We start from the raw sequence: 17707 nt of genomic DNA, 5'->3' as shown, positions 1-17707 counted from the left end.
TGACATGTGGCCGGATAGGCCAAGTGGCTTCTCCCGCTGACTTGCCCCTTTGGAAGTAGTAGCTCCTACTTCCATGGGCATTATTCCTCCCCGGGACTTGCAGCCAAGTCTGGCCGGGGGACAGTGACTCTTGGCCGGATAGGCCAAGTGGCTTCTCCCGCTGACCTCACCCTTTGGAAGTAGTAGCTCCTACTTCCATGGGCATTATTCCTCCCCGGGACTTGCAGCCAAGTCTGGCCGGGGGACAGTGACTCTTGGCCGGATAGGCCAAGTGGCTTCTCCCGCTGACCTCACCCTTTGGAAGTAGGAGCTCCTACTTCCATGGGCATTATTCCTCCCCGGGACTTGCCGCCAAGTCTGGCCGGGGGACAGTGACATGTGGCCGGTCAGGCCAAGTGGCTTCTCCCGCTGACTTGCCCCTTTGGAAGTAGTAGCTCCTACTTCCATGGGCATTATTCCTCCCCGGGACCTACTGCCAAGTGTGGCCGGGGAACAGTGACCCTTGGCCGGATAGGCCAAGTGGCTTCTCCCGCTGACTTGCCCCTTTGGAAGTAGTAGCTCCTACTTCCATGGGCATTATTCCTCCCCGGGACCTACTGCCAAGTGTGGCCGGGGAACAGTGACCCTTGGCCGGATAGGCCAAGTGGCTTCTCCGCTGACTTGCCCCTTTGGAAGTAGTAGCTCCTACTTCCATGGGCATTATTCCTCCCCGGGACCTACTGCCAAGTGTGGCCGGGGAACAGTGACCCTTGGCCGGGTAGGCCAAGTGGCTTCTCCCGCTGACTTGCCCCTTTGGAAGTAGTAGCTCCTACTTCCATGGGCATTATTCCTCCCCGGGACCTACTGCCAAGTGTGGCCGGGGAACAGTGACCCTAAACCGGGTAGGCCAAGTGGCTTCTCCCGCTGACTTGCCCCTTTGGAAGTAGTAGCTCCTACTTCCATGGGCATTATTCCTCCCCGGGACCTACTGCCAAGTGTGGCCGGGGAACAGGGACCCTTGGCCGGGTAGACCAAGTGGCTTCTCCCGCTGACTTGCCCCTTTGGAAGTAGAGGCTCCTACTTCCATGGGCATTATTCCTCCCCGGGACCTACTGCCAAGTGTGGCCGGGGAACAGTGACCCTTGGCCGGATAGGCCAAGTGGCTTCTCCCGCTGACTTGCCCCTTTGGAAGTAGTAGCTCCTACTTCCATGGGCATTATTCCTCCCCGGGACCTACTGCCAAGTGTGGCCGGGGAACAGTGACCCTTGGCCGGATAGGCCAAGTGGCTTCTCCCGCTGACTTGCCCCTTTGGAAGTAGTAGCTCCTACTTCCATGGGCATTATTCCTCCCCGGGACCTACTGCCAAGTGTGGCCGGGGAACAGTGACCCTTGGCCGGGTAGGCCAAGTGGCTTCTCCCGCTGACTTGCCCCTTTGGAAGTAGAGGCTCCTACTTCCATGGGCATTATTCCTCCCCGGGACCTACTGCCAAGTGTGGCCGGGGAACAGTGACCCTTGGCCGGATAGGCCAACTGGCTGCTCCCGCTGACTTGCCCCTTTGGAAGTAGAGGCTCCTACTTCCATGGGCATTATTCCTCCCCGGGACCTACTGCCAAGTGTGGCCGGGGAACAGTGACCCTTGGCCGGATAGGCCAACTGGCTGCTCCCGCTGACTTGCCCCTTTGGAAGTAGGAGCTCTTACTTCCATGGGCATTATACCTCTCGGGCACTTAGAGCCAAGTGTCTTCACCCTTTGGAGGTAGTAGCTCCTACTTCCATGGGCATTATTCCTCCCCGGGACCTACTGCCAAGTGTGGCCGGGGAACAGTGACTCTTGGCCGGATAGGCCAACTGGCTTCTCCCGCTGACTTGCCCCTTTGGAAGTAGGAGCTCTTACTTCCATGGGCATTATTCCTCCTCGGGACCTACTGCCAAGTGTGGCCGGGGAACAGTGACTCTTGGCCGGATAGGCCAACTGGCTTCTCCCGCTGACTTGCCCCTTTGGAAGTAGGAGCTCTTACTTCCATGGGCATTATTCCTCCTCGGGACCTACTGCCAAGTGTGGCCGGGGAACAGTGACTCTTGGCCGGATAGGCCAACTGGCTTCTCCCGCTGACTTGCCCCTTTGGAAGTAGGAGCTCTTACTTCCATGGGCATTATTCCTCCCCGGGACCTACTGCCAAGTGTGGCCGGGGAACAGTGACCCTTGGCCGGATAGGCCAACTGGCTGCTCCCGCTGACTTGCCCCTTTGGAAGTAGAGGCTCCTACTTCCATGGGCATTATTCCTCCCCGGGACCTACTGCCAAGTGTGGCCGGGGAACAGTGACCCTTGGCCGGATAGGCCAACTGGCTGCTCCCGCTGACTTGCCCCTTTGGAAGTAGGAGCTCTTACTTCCATGGGCATTATACCTCTCGGGGTCTTAGAGCCAAGTGTCTTCACCCTTTGAAGGTAGTAGCTCCTACTTCCATGGGCATTATTCCTCCCCGGGACCTACTGCCAAATGTGGCCGGGGAACAGTGACTCTAGGCCGGATAGGCCAACTGGCTTCTCCCGCTGACTTGCCCCTTTGGAAGTAGTAGCTCCTACTTCCATGGGCATTATTCCTCCCCGGGACCTACTGCCAAGTGTGGCCGGGGAACAGTGACTCTTGGCCGGATAGGCCAACTGGCTTCTCCCGCTGACTTGCCCCTTTGGAAGTAGTAGCTCCTACTTCCATGGGCATTATTCCTCCCCGGGACCTACTGCCTAGTGTAGCCGGGGAACAGTGACTCTTGGCCGGATAGGCCAACTGGCTTCTCCCGCTGACTTGCCCCTTTGGAAGTAGGAGCTCTTACTTCCAAGGGCATTACACCTCTCGGGCACTTAGAGCCAAGTGTCTTCACCCTTTGGAGGTAGTAGCTCCTACTTCCATGGGCATTATTCCTCCCAGGGACCTACTGCCAAATGTGGCCGGGGGAACAGTGACTCTAGGCCGGATAGGCCAACTGGCTTCTCCCGCTGACTTGCCCCTTTGGAAGTAGTAGCTCCTACTTCCAAGGGCATTATTCCTCCCCGGGACCTACTGCCTAGTGTGGCCGGGGAACAGTGACTCTTGGCCGGATAGGCCAACTGGCTTCTCCCGCTGACTTGCCCCTTTGGAAGTAGTAGCTCCTACTTCCATGGGCATTATTCCTCCCCGGGACCTACTGCCTAGTGTAGCCGGGGAACAGTGACTCTTGGCCGGATAGGCCAACTGGCTTCTCCCGCTGACTTGCCCCTTTGAGAGTTAACTCAGTCGACAATTCCAGCATTGTCGACTATTCCAGCAATGATCAAATGTAGGTATGCTGAGTGTTTGTGACCTCTAAAGTGTATTTAATGAAGACTTATCAAATTTTTTCAATAGTTTCATTAAGACCAAATGGACTCATGGTGTTAAGTTTATAGATCCAGTAGTTCTCCCTCTTTATGAGTTGATTTTGTCTATTAGGAAAATGTTTTGGAATCTGTTCTATAATGCTTGCCTTAACTTGGGAGAAGTCCTTGTTATGATGGAACTTAAAATGTCTAGAGACGCTGTGTAGTAGGTACCCTGCTTTAGTCTTACTGCGGTGTGTATTAATGCGCTCCCTAAAGGGTTGTATTGTGCGGCCAACATATTGGAGGGAGCAGGGACACTCTAATAGATAAATGACATGGTCTGAGGAACAGTTGACAAATGATTGTATTGAGAATGTCTCAGATGTAGTATGAGACGTAAAAGTTTGTGCCTTGTGTTGCATGATCATGCATGTCAGGCATCTTGGGCTGTTGCACCTAAAAGAGCCTTTTAGTGCTGGGGACAAGGTGTTGTGTTGGAAATTAGGGGTGGCGTTCTTCGTAGTGGAACGTAACCTTGTAGGTGCCAAAAATGTTTTTAGAGTTGGAGCTCGTTTAAATGTAAGCATGGGGTTCTTGGAGAGGATCTTTGCCAAGTAAGGATCTTGCTGGAGTATTGGCCAATGTTTGTTTAAAATTGATCTGATAGTCGTATGGTCAGATGAGTAAGTGGTGATGAAATTAAGGTGCCGATTTGTTTCTGACGTGGAGGTTTTTGTGGATGGGAGTAAGCAGTCGCCTTGAGTTAAGTTATTCGCCTTTTGGTAGGCGTCCTTAATGATGTTGAGGGGGTACCCTTTTTGTATGAACCGTTCCTTCAGGATCCCCGATTGTTCTATGTATGTTGGTCTGGAGGAGCAATTTTTCCGTATCCGTTTAAATTGGCTGTATGGGATATTATTAAGCCATTTTCTATGGTGGGAACTAGAAAACTCCAAAAAGCTATTGACGTCCACAGATTTAAAATATGTTTCTGTTATTAGTGATGTCTCTTTGGGGTCCACCGAGATAAGAAGGTCCAAATATTCAATACGAAGTGGTGAGATGTTTAGGGTGAGGGCTATGCCCCAAGGGTTAGCGTTGATAGTGCATAGGAAGTCATGGGCTTCTTGTTCAGTGCCGGCCCAGATCAGGAACAGATCGTCAATGTACCGTTTAAACATCTTGATCTTTCCACTGTGTTCTGAGTTCCCCATAATGAAATTCTTCTCGAATTCCCCCATAAAGAGGTTAGCGTAGCTGGGGGCGAATTTCGTCCCCATCGCTGTACCTCTTTTTTGGGAGTAAACAGAGGTCTGAAAGGTGAAAGTATTATGATTTAATATGAAGTGGATGCTTTGAAGAATAAAATCCTTTTATTCTTCAAAGCATCCACTTCATATTTTAAGTTCCATCATAACAAGGACTTCTCCCAAGTTAAGGCAAGCATTATAGAACAGATTCCAAAACATTTTCCTAATAGACAAAATCAACTCATAAAGAGGGAGAACTACTGGATCTATAAACTTAACACCATGAGTCCATTTGGTCTTAATGAAACTATTGAAAAAATTTGATAAGTCTTCATTAAATACACTTTAGAGGTCACAAACACTCAGCATACCTACATTTGATCATTGCTGGAATAGTCGACAATGCTGGAATTGTCGACTGAATTAACTCTCCTCTCTCTTTCAATATAGGCTTCCCTTCACCTATATCTTCGGACATTCCTCCTCGCAACATTCCCCGAATCTCCGCCTTACCCCTCTCCACGCACAGTTCCGAATTTTGACGCACGCGCAGTACATTTTGGTCCCATCTCCCAACCATTGCGCATGCGCCCTCCCCCTCCACCGCTATTTAGAGCCGTCACGCACCACCAGCAGCGATCATTCACTCAGCTGCTGCCGGCAGGAACAGACAAGATACTGAGTAAGTCTTCACTAGCCTTTACTTCCCACATTACGTTGACACTTTACTCATTACGACCTTCCTTACGTTTCAGTCTCACGGGGTCGTTTTAAATATAGGTCCTCTGAGGCTTAGATGTCCCCTCCAGACTCCAGCACAAGAGGTCAGTCCCTTTTACATTTTATGTCTCAATATTGCTCACCACCACATATCCCCTTTATCAGACGCCCCTAACATACAACATCTTTCTTCTATAGCAATCAGTTAAAAGTCTGCACACATCCTCCTAGCACAGAGAGGTTAGTACTACGTTCTGGTCCAACCGTTTTGATTTGATTTTACTTCCAAATATTATGATTTTAATCTATAATTTACAATTTATTATTTATTGATGATTTAATAACTGTCTTTAATAAGTTTGGCTCTACATCGCTATTTTATAAAAAACTTCTATGTATCACTTATGAATTTTATGTATTTTATGAATTTTATATTATATTTCATTAACCCACTCAGAACCATTATATATATTTTGTTATATTCTGTTGTTTGGATCACCTACTATTTTATGACCACTACTTGTATACTGATAAAAGGTTGTTACCGTTCTTTTAGCAACATTGTGTATACATCATGTTTAACAATACTGTGTATTTCCATTGTGAAATCCCCGAAACATCGTGTGAAACTACTATTTCTACCTGTTACAGAATCATCTGGACCTGAAGAAGGGGCCAATCCCGCCCCGAAACGCGTAGTCCACATTTTACAAATAATTTTAACCCAAGATTTTTGTACCCAAAAATATTGTTGTAATAAATTCTGACCACTGAAAAATTCACATTTATACGTGTGATAACTGTCAACTACCTGTATCTCTGTCATAAGCAGCGCGACCAAAAATACTGGTTAAAAGACAAAAAAACCACTCCTAAACTTTTCAGGCCTCACACCCTGAGTACCAGAGGACGCAGCAGCTTCCCCACCACACAGTCTGCCACACTTCACAGTGTGACATAAAGCCCTATTCCAAGTCTCTACATAGAGCGCGTTGTCACCCTCTAAAAATACTATCTCTGTGTGGTGGACAGGGTGCCCGTGATGGTGACAGCCGGAGTAGCAGGGACCAGACGGAGGCAGAGGTTGAACAGAAACACAGTTCTTTATTGGAACCGACAGGAACATCAGCAACGTGCCTTTAACAAGATGGTGGAGTACTGGAGAGGTACTTGGAGGGAGCCACAGGATGTAGATCACCAGCCTGGATGCAATGGCAGGCTGGGAGGTAGCTGTGTCCTAATAGGAAGCTTCAGCTTGTCCTGGAGTGCTTCAGGTATCACCCTTAAAGGTAGGATGATACCCCTTTCCTCTCTCTCTCTCTCTCTCTCTCTCTCTCTGTCTAACTTGTTCAGACTCTCTGGTCTGTCTGGAACTCCTCTAAGAGTCTTCTCTAGAACATTCCTGGCCAGGGGTTTTATTACTCCCCTTGGTCAGGTGGTGGCTGCTCCTCCAATTACCTCTCAGCTCACAGAGAGAGGATGCAACACATGTGATTGGCTGACACATATGACATCACATAAAACAATTAACTCCTGCCTTACCAGGCAGGATCTACCACTGCAATTTCCCCTGTGTGATTTAGTGACATGCTGTGGGGCTGACTAGACCCTACACAGGCTGCAAGCTACATGGTGGGACGTATTCGCAAACACAGCTCTGCCTTGCATCGGCGAGGGTGTTGCATACCCCCGGGGCAATTGAAAGAGCCGCCCTCGGCTCGACTACGGATGGTTTGGGGCGCAGAGGTAGATAGGGGCACTTCTATGAAGTGCAGGCTACATGATATGTAGGGACAAACCGCCCATGGTCCTGGAGACAGGCACCTGGGTTGGTGTCGGACTAAGACACAGATATGTAAATGCTAAGTATGACAGTTGGTCGCTAACGCCATTAAACCAAACTGTACAGTAGGAAAGGTGTGGTGTCATGTACTGTAATCCACTCCTTGCACCAGGGCCTGTATATTTGTTATATAAACACTTCTTCCCTAGCGACAAATATATAGGGTGTATATGCATTACATTAGCATATGTGACACAATTAAACATTATACTACATAGAGACGGTCCGACACAGCCACACTACAATCTGAAAAGCCTATCAAAGGTTAGTGCAATATAAAAATAAATAAAGCAACAACTTTTCCTTGAGGTTGGCCAAAAGTCTCACAGAAGGTCTCTAAGATCAAAGTTCATCTTCTGGGTACAGCCCTTGAGGTGGGGAAAAGTGCAAGAAAGATGCAAAGGGTCCCCTCTTTGTGTAGAGGGACCGAGTCCTTTGTAGGAATCTCTTCTGTGGCAGAGGAAGGGGTGCTATCATAGCACATGACAGTGGGCAGTTCAAGGAATGTCTCTTGACTGAAATAAATAAGGGTGAGAGTCCCAGGAAAGTCTCTGGCTCTATAGGGTTAGCGGGCACTCAGCCCAAATGGGATAGCAATAATAAATATACATATGTACAAGATACACAACACCTGGTAAGGCTTTCAGCCCATCAGGGGTTACTCAGAATCTTCCTCGGTGGTAAGTACTTCGGTGTCAGAAAAGCGTACCTGCCTCCTCCGTCTGTGTGACACCAGTTGGTACTCCTGCAGGTACGCAGGAGCTTTACCTTTTGTCTCCCTTTTAGACCTCCGAAGTTCCGGCCTGGAGAAGATAACAACCTCCCCATCGTCCTCCTCTGAGTCAGGCGCTGGAGTCGGAGTCTCAGCTGCCTCTGATGCTTCAGGGATTGCAGACTCTGGAGCCGGATCATCCTCCACAGGCAGCAGTATTGGAGACTGCAGTGGGGATGATGGTCTCTCTGGGGTACCTCTTACTGGAGTGGAAACAACAAAACAGAGTTGAGGCACAGTCACAAGTTCTAAGAAACTGGGGGTAGGTGAACACAAGGAGGTCTGTAAGTTGGGGGTCGAGGTGAGAGGTGTGGGCAAAAGGACGAAGACATCTCTTCAGCCGGTTCCTATGTACCCGGAGTGGTGGACGGTCTCCTCTTGAAATCTCGTAGACTTCAGGGGAGAGACTGTCCCTAACTAGGTATGGCTCACGCTCCCAACGCCCATCTAGCTTACTGGTAGGATGGTTGTTGCGCAGCCACACTCGATCTCCTGGGGCAAAAGGCTCAGCACAGGCATTACGATCAAAGTCCCTTTTTTGTTTCTCCCGGGCCTCTTCCAACCGCAGATCCACAACTTCTCTGGCATCCGCCAGGCGCCTCTGGTGTTCGTGAACCCAGTCAGTCTTGGGGAGTAAAGACTGGGAATCAGGGGACTCCATGTCCCAGGTCATATCCGCAGGGAGATGGCCGTGCCTCCCGAACATCAGATAATACGGGGTGTATCCTGTGGAGCAATGAGTGGTATTGTTGTACAGGTACACTAATTCGGGCAACAGTTTTGGCCAGTCAGCCCTTTTTGCAGGGGTCAGAGTCCTCAGCATATTGATTAGAGTCTGATTCATCTTTTCACAAAGCCCGTTGCCTTGGGGATGATAGGCTGTGGTCCTCAGCTTTTTGCAGCCATATAGAGTGCACAGCTCCTGGAAGACTTGGGACTCAAATGCTGTTCCTTGGTCCGTAAGGATCTGGTCCGGACAGCCATAGGGGAGGATGAAGCTCTTCCACAGGGCCGCTGCGGTGGTCCTTGCGGACAGATCTCTGACAGGTACTGCAACCACAAATTTGGTATAGTGGTCGATGATCGTGAGAGCATAACTGTGACTGGATCTGCTGGGCTCCAACTTCACATGATCCAATGCCAAGATCTCTAAGGGCCGCTGGCTCACAATGGGATGTAGAGGGGCCCTTTGATTGTGTCGCTCTCCTCGAGCGATGGCGCAGGCTGGGCATTCTCGACACCAGGCTTCGATGTCGGGCTTCATGTTGACCCAGTAGAAGCGCTTTCGGAGGGTGGCTTCCGTCTTCTGAGCGCCAAAGTGTCCGGACTGGTCATGGTACATATCCAGTACTATCTTGGCGTCCCTCCTGGGAATCACAATCTGGTACAGCCGGTCATAAGTGATAGGGTCCAGAGTTCTTCTCTTTAACAGACCCTGATGCATGTTCAGAGTCTTTCTCTGGCGCCACAATTGAGACAGTTCTCCATCAGCTCTTCTGCGGCGGATTCTTTCAGGCACTCGCCCACTAGAGAGATAGTCCATTACTTCTCCTATGGCGCGGCTATCCGCCTGAAGACTTATCCAGAGGTCCTTTTCCGCAGGGGGCTCTGACTCTTCTTGGGGAGTAGCTGGCGCTGCCTCTGACGGTAAGGAGTAAACTCTCTGGGCATCTTGACGCACAAACCGGGCATAGAATGCTGGCATCTCCACATCTTCCCACTGAGCATCCGTGGAGGGTCCCTCCCACTGGTCAGGGAGACGGGACAGAGCGTCGGCGTTGTCATTGGTCTTACCAGCCCGGTACTTGATGGTAAAGTTGAAGTTGGCAAGTCTGGAGGCCCACCGTTGTTCCAGTGCTCCAAGACGAGCGGTGTTCAGATGCGCCAAGGGATTATCGTCTGTGAAGACAGTGAAGAAGGATGCAGCCAGGTAGTCCTTGAACTTTTCGGTCACAGCCCAGACTAACGCCAGAAACTCCAACTTGAAGGAACTGTAGTTCCTGGCTGGCGTAGGCTATGACCCTTTCAGTTCCGTTTTGGAGCTGGGATAGTACAGCCCCTAGGCCTTGCTTGCTGGCATCAGTGTATAGGGTGAAAGGCAGACTGTAGTCTGGATATCCCAACACCGGAGGCTCAGTCAACCGTTGCTTGAGCATCTGGAAGGCAGCTTCTCGTTCAGGTGTCCACTCAATGGATACTCGGGAACGTTGGCTCTCTTTTGGTAGGCCCCTTAGAAGTTCTTGCAAGGGAGCCGCCATCTGGGCAAACTTCGGGATGAAACGCCTGTAATAACTGGCAAATCCCAGGAAGCTTTTGATGTCCCGTATGGTTGATGGGGTAGGCCAGTCATGGACAGCTGCAATCTTCTCTGGATCTGGCTCAATTCCATGAGCGCTCACCACATGTCCCAGGTACTTGACGCTAGGTTGTAGCAGGTGGCACTTGGATGGCTTGACCTTCAACCCATGTTGGGTCAGGATTTGGAAGACTTCAGCCAGATGGTGGAGGTGGTCTTCATAAGTCTTGGAGTAGATGATGATGTCGTCCAAATATAGCAGGGCGGTCTCGAAGTTGCGATGACCCAAACATCTCTCCATCAGCCGTTGAAATGTGCCTGGGGCGTTGCATAGCCCGAACGGCATGTTGTTGAACTCGAACAGGCCCATTGGGGTGGTGAAAGCCGTCTTCTCTCTGTCTTCCGGCGCCATGGCCACTTGCCAGTAGCCACTGGTCAGGTCCAGGGTAGAGAAGTAGGCAGCTGACCCTAGGGCTGTGAGGGATTCCTCGATTCGAGGCAGAGGATAGGCATCCTTGTGGGTGATATTGTTGATCTTCCTATAGTCAACACAGAATCGAAGGGTTCCATCCTTCTTTTTCACAAGGACCAGCGGGGCAGCCCATGGGCTGTGACTCTCCCGGATAACGTTGGCTGTCTTCATCTCTTGTACCAGCTTTTTCACCTCTTGGTAGCGGGCTGGAGGTATGGGCCGGTATCGTTCCTTGATAGGAGGATGAGAGCCAGTAGGGATGGTATGCTGGATCAGGGTAGTCTGCCCAAAATCCAGTGGGTGCTTGCTGAAGGCCTGGTGGTGCTTCATCACGACATCTAGGACACCTTGAACTTGATCTGCAGGAGTAAAATCATCATCTCCAATATTGAGCTCAAGCCACCAGGATTGCTCGGCAGGCTCACCTTCAGCACTTTGCTTCACTTCCAACTGTTGGGAAGCAGACAGAGCGGTTTCCACTAAGTCTTCAGGATGGACGCTGAAGAGAGTGGCCACGGCTTGGTACTTTCTCAGATCCACTGGGGAGTCTCCCACATTTAGTAGTCGAATGGGTACTTGTCCTCGGGATACAGTGACTAGGCTCCTGGCGGCTAGAATGGGCAGGTCTTCATCAGCTGGTAGAGGTTCTACTATCGCCTGGTAGTCTTGACCTTGGACGCCCATGCAGGCTCGACACCATACTAACGTCTCAGTCCCAGGTTGAAGGCGGACAGGTTGGGGATCCTTGATCCGGGCTCTGCAGATTTCACCATTAGGGCCAGCAAACTTCTGTTGCGCCGCTAGAACCTGCATAGTCTCCTGAATTACCTTTCGGGAACCATTGGGCACTGTTGGCAGAGTGTCGTGGAGAGCCTTCAGCACTTCAGGGTAGCAGTTGCGGAGGACATTGGTACCCAGTACCAGTGGGAAGTTACCGTTTTCGGGCACTCGTGTCACCACTACGCCCTGTCTGGTTAACTCAGTGTCTCCAATGGTTAGTGTGGGCTCCCAGTAGCCGCGGATGGGTACGGGTTTTCCGTTTGTAGCAATAATGTTCAAATAAGCCCTGGGAGGCTGGACTAAGGATGCTCCTCCTCGGCATTTCTCGAAGGTAGCACTCCGGAGGGTGGTCACTTGAGAGCCGGTATCAATTAAGGCAGGTAGGGTAACTCTGTTGATGGTTACATGAACCATGGGGCGAGTCCCCACGAACCTGGGCATCCAGTTGGCATCTCGGGGACTTAGAGGTTCTTCCCTTGGGGGTCGTCCCTTAGCTCCAAGGGTTTGTCGTTTAACTGACGACATACATCCTCTTCATGCCCGTATTTACGGCAGTAGCTGCACCGCTGGCGGGGTTCCTTCTGACTCCAGGTGCTTAACGACTTCGCTTCTCTTGGGCGCCGTTTGGCCGGGGAGTCACGAGGGGTAGCTGACCGTACAGAGTTCTCTGGAGGTTTCCTCCTCATGGCGGAGACAGTCACTTCCAACTGGGTCAACCGATCGAGTATTTTATGCAGGGTGTCCGCCAGATTAGGGACCTGTCCTGCTAAGCCAGCAACTTCTGTAGCCGCAGGAGTAGGTGATGTCGACTGCGTTGGATGGCAAGCTAGAGCAGAGTCTTCCATTTCCACGGATTCAGGCTCTTTCTGCGGTCCAGTAGGCGGTCAGTCCCCTAATATGTCAATGGTAATTTCCTTAAACTCAAGAAAGGAGGCCTGGGCATGTTGAGAAGAGATGATCTTTAGTTGACACCTTTGATTTCTATCAACAAGTCCATTAATGAATTGTTCCCTCAGGTTTTGATCAGAGGTTTCAGCGTCTTTGGGATCAAGACGGGTTATGGCCTTCCATGTCTCCTGTAGGGAGAGGGCAAAGTCTCGGAGGGACTCTTGGGGCTTCTGTCTTTTCCCGAAGAATTGCTGCTTCAACTCTGAGGCAGTACACTTGTGAAAGGTGTTGCGCAGCCTATCAAGAATTTGGACCACATTCTGACACTGTTCTCGGGGCCAAGACTTGACTTCCCGGAGAGCGGGTCCTTTCAACTGCCCGGTTAGGATGCCCACTTTCTGTTCCTCTGTGAACGGGTACAGGGCGAAGGTGGCTAACAACTTGTCTCTGAATTCAGGGAGAGTGTGTGATTCTCCCTCGTAGTGGGGTAACCAGGGGGCCCCCGGATAGTATGGCATAGTCAGAGGCATAATGGTGGGAGTCCCAGGGACACTGGCTGCAGCAGGGCAGAAGGGACTCTCTGGAGGACTTAACATGCTCCGGTACCCTGAGGAGGGACCAGGGGACGGGACCTGCTCCAGCCCCGTATCTTCGTCCTGGGCGGACATGACTGGTCTAGCTGAGGGAAGTTTGCAGGGCACACAATATCCGTTGCTATGGGCGATGGCTAGAATGGGACGTGGGCACTTTAAGACACAGTCACTATTCCCTGGGAGGTGAGCCAATAACCTAGCATCGGAAACAATCTCTACCCCCATTTAACTTCCCCAGCGGTACTCACTCAGGATCAGCCGCGGTGCACGAAGGTCTCCGTTCCCGATGTCCGGCAGGCAGCAGGGGCACGGTGATGCTCAGCGGTGTTCTCCTCCAGTCGCAGGACACGTGCGCCGGAACTCCGGATGAGTCGCACGCTGCTGGCCGGCTTCAGGCGCGGCCTGCGCCGAAATCCAAGATGGCCGATTAACCCTCTTCGTTGCCGGCTGCACAAGCTCCAGCTCCTCCTCCACAGTACTTTGCGCCACTCGTGCAGGGGGCGGAGCCTAGTGACGACTCTGGAGTTCCCGCCAGTGAGGATTTGGCGGGCTGGAAATACTTGCTGCGCCACAGCCTCTGAGGTAAAATGCTTCAGGCGTGGCAGCGCCGGATGTAGCAGAGCTGACAAAGTTCTTTGCAGGGTTTAACCTCTTGAGTGCTGGAGCGGAGCTCGACAGCACGTGGCAGCAGTAATACAGTTCAATGTGAAACACACAAAGTCACTTGGGCCTATACCCGAATGGCAGCAGGGTTAGGCAGTACAATTGTTTCTTAATAAAGTACAGTCTTTAGTGCCAGAATAAGGCACAGAAGTATATATCCTGTGATCGTGACGCCACTTGCAACATCCCCCACCGGGGCCTAGCCTTTTCTTGGGGCCTGGAGACAGCCTGGGCCCGCAGTACCTGAGTGGCTGGCGGTTGCGGCCTAAGCACGCTTGTGTCACGGTGCTTGGTATGGGGAACCGGAGGGCTGTCCTACAGCCTGGCAGGTCTCCAGCAGGGTGGTGTTGGCAAGAAATGATGAGGGAGAGGCTGCTATAGCGGATCTCCCTGGGGAAACCCTTTGGTGTCTAGAGTATGAGTCTCTGTGTGGTGGACAGGGTGCCCGTGATGGTGACAGCCGGAGTAGCAGGGACCAGACGGAGGCAGAGGTTGAACAGAAACACTTACAGTTCTTTATTGGAACCGACAGGAACATCAGCAACGTGCCTTTAACAAGATGCTGGAGTCTGTCTGGAACTCCTCTAAGAGTCTTCTCTAGAACATTCCTGGCCAGGGGTTTTATTACTCCCCTTGGTCAGGTGGTGGCTGCTACTCCAATTACCTCTCAGCTCACAGAGAGAGGATGCAACACGTGATTGGCTGACACATATGACATCACATAAAACAATTAACTCCTGCCTTACCAGGCAGGATCTACCACTGCGATGTCCCCTGTGTGATGTAGTGACATGCTGTGGGGCTGACTAGACCCTACACAGGCTGCAAGCTACATGGTGGGACGTATTCGCAAACACAGCTCTGCCTTGCATCGGCGAGGGTGTTGCACAAGTTTTCTTTGTTTAAAGATATTGATAATATATCCATAGAATAAGTGCTCAATATCAGATTAGTCAGGTTCCCAGAAGTTGGGAAAGAAAACAGCTTTGTTCTCTTTATAGTGGTCAAACCGGGTTACTGCAGTTAAAGGGGTTATCCGGGTTTAAAAAATTTCTTATGGCCGGGCTGGGGAGGGCTAGTTAAACATAATAAACATGTACTTACCTCGTCCGGCGCCGCTGATGTCCCGCGCCGTGGTCCCTTGGTCCCCGTGGTCCCTTCGATCCGTGCCCCTGTTTGCTGTTGTAAGCGCTGGGAGATGGTGCGCATGGGAGCTTCTGGCCGGCCGGAAGCTCCCTGTGCGCACTTGTAATGAAACCGGCGCACAGAGAAGACCGGCCACGGCGCGGGACATCGGCAGTGCCGGACGAGGTAAGTACATGTTTATTGTGTTTAAATAACCCTCCCCCGCCCGGCCATAAGAAATTTTTTAAACCCGGATAACCCCTTTAAGTTACCACTAGAGATGAGCGAGCACTAAAATGCTCGAGTGCTTGTTATTCGAGACGAACTTTTCCCGATGCTCGAGTGCTCGTCTCGAATAACGAGCCCCATTGCAGTCAATGGGAGACTCGAGCATTTTTCACTCAAAAAACAGATTGAAAGAACGCTAAAGAAGAACACATTGCAGATGTTTGCAGATGTTTTCACTGAAAGAACACATTGAAAGAACACAGTGAAGAACACATTGCAGATGTTCCGTACATCTGCTAACTGATCGGAAGACACGCGTGCAGACCGATGTTCTTCACAATAGTATATGAAGAACAATATGTTTGAAGAACACATTGCAGATGTTTCCATACATCTGCAATGTGTTCTTCACACATAGGGGCAGATTTACTTACCCGGTCCGTTCGCGATCCAGTGGCGCGTTCTCTGCGGTGGATTTGGGTCCGGCCGGGATTCACTAAGGTAGTTCCTCCGCCGTTCACCAGGTGACGCTGCTGCGCTGAAGTTCCCAGGAGGCGCGCTGTAATGCCCTGAAATACACCGGGCAATACCTAATGAAGGTGAGTGTAATTTTCGCGACACATTTTTTTTTTAAATGCGGCGGTTTTTCCGAATCCGTCAGGTTTTCGTTCGGCCACGCCCCCCCGATTGCCGTCGCGTGCATGCCAGCGCCGATGCGCCACAATCCGATTGCGTGTGCCAAAAACCCGGGGCAATACAGGGAAAATCAGCGCAAATCGGAAATATTCGGGTAACACGTCGGGAAACCGCAAATCGGGCCCTTAGTAAATGACCCCATAATGTTCTTCATATACTATTGTGAAGAACACCGTTGGCACGCGTGTCTTCCGATAAGTTAGCAGATGTTCGGAACATCTGCAATCTGTTCTTCACTGTGTTCTTTCTGTGGTGTTTCTCCGTGATGCCCGCTCCTCCATGCCCGCTCCGATCCTCCGTGCCCGCTCCAGCCCCACCCTGCTCCTCCTTGCCCGCTCCAGCCCCACTCCGATCCTCCATGCCTGCTCCAGCTCCGCTCCGTGATGCCCGCTCCTCCATGCCCGCTCCAATCCTCCATGCCCGCTCCAGCCCCTCTCTGCTCCATGCCCGCTCAAGCCCCGCTCCGATCCTCCATCCCCGCTCGAGCCCCGCTCCGATGTGCCCGCTCCTCCATGCCCGCTCCGATCCTCTATGGCCGCTCCAGTCCCACTCTGCTCCTCCATGCCCGCTCCAGCCCCCGCTCCGCTCCTCCATACCTGTTCGGTGATGCCAGCTCCGCTCCTCCATGCCCGCTCCAGCCCCGCTCCGCTCCACTTCAGCCTCCGCTACTGCATGCCTGATCCAGCGTCTGCGCTCGTGTCTTCGGCTAAGTGAGCAGATGTTCGGAACATCTGTAATCTATTCTTCACTGTGTTCTTCACTGTGTTCTTAAATGATCACTTAAATGATCCTGTGTTCACTGTTTTAATTGTATTCTTCACTGTTCTTCACTGTCTTTTCTTAATTAAATGCTCGATCTCGAGCAGGGGAAATACTTGTCCAAGCAACGAGCCGTTCCGAGTACTCTAATACTCGAACGAGCATCAATCTCGGTCGAGTATACTCGCTCATCTCTAGTTACCACTCATTTCAATAGGAACTAAGCTGCAGTGACATGGCTAAGCCACTGTACCGAGAATGGAGCTGTTTGCATCCTTTTCCATTCTCTGTTTATCGGCTGATCTTTATGGGTGCTGGGTGTTGAACTCTCATCCAATCTGATATCGAAGACTTACGGTTCTAATAGGTCATAAATATTTGCATCAAGAAATCCCCTTTAATTATTACCTATACATGTACGCCCTATCAAGGTGTTCCTGTAAATATGACCTCGCCAAGATCGATACAGTTACTCTATGGCAGTGATGGCTAACCTATGGCACTGGTGCCAGAGGTGGCACTCAGAGCCCTTTCTGTGGGCACTCAGGCCATCACCAGAGATGACTCCAGGTATCTTCCTGCAGTCCCAGACAGCCCAGGACTTGCTGTGCACAGAGCTATTTTAAAGTGACAGCTCTACCTGGGACTATTTTCTGCTTTATTGGTGTCCCAATAAATCAATGGTATCAATGAAAACAATGAGACAGAGCAGGGAGTATAAATCACAAATTAAATTTCTGTGTTGGCACTTTGCGATAAATAAGCGGGTCTTTGTTGTAGTTTGGGCACTCGGTCTCTAAAAGGTTCGCCATCACTGCTCTATGGCATAATAGATTGATATTTTCAGAGAGAAGTGTGAACGGTGCTAAACAGACCTAAGTATAATGCGCTGTATCAGCTGTGAATCATAATCTTAGCTTAGAAGGGAAATTCCTGGACCTAATAACTATCCTGCTCCGGCCTGTGAAATAACTGAACCCCAGTGATTTACGTCCTACATGCCACATTTTGCAATGAACATTTCTTTATGGTGTACATTTGTCCATTAGATGCCCACTAGATGTCAGTATAATAAAACTATTAGCTCATTTTATTGCCAAAGAGGAGAATCCGTCCCGATAATGCCCACTCTAAAAGCAACATTTTGCATTGTTATGGCCCAGAAATTCTGTGTATGTGTGAGATAAACAGAAACGAGCATCTGGAGGAAATTTTGAAGATGGACAAAGTTTGTTCTTTGGCTTACGGGTCTAGAAGACAATAATTTGTAATGAAAAAATAGCCTTATTCTTGCAGTTTAGTG

General features: G+C 50.7%; 1 long non-coding RNA gene across 1 annotated transcript; it reads right to left on the bottom strand.

Annotated features, from left to right (window-relative positions):
* Positions 1-516: 516 nt before the first annotated feature.
* Positions 517-3236, bottom strand: LOC140077117 (uncharacterized). Its single transcript, XR_011849702.1, has 2 exons — positions 1780-3236; positions 517-1336 (listed from the first exon to the last, which is right to left on the bottom strand). It is a non-coding gene; the product is annotated as an uncharacterized lncRNA (long non-coding RNA).
* Between the last annotated feature and the right edge of the window lie 14471 nt (positions 3237-17707).

The sequence above is a fragment of the Engystomops pustulosus genome, chromosome 9, assembly GCF_040894005.1.
Source record: "Engystomops pustulosus chromosome 9, aEngPut4.maternal, whole genome shotgun sequence".
Classification (NCBI taxonomy): Eukaryota; Metazoa; Chordata; class Amphibia; order Anura; family Leptodactylidae; genus Engystomops; species Engystomops pustulosus.
The sequence above is the reverse complement of the archived record's forward strand: the minus strand, read 5'-3'. Positions and strand labels throughout refer to the sequence as shown.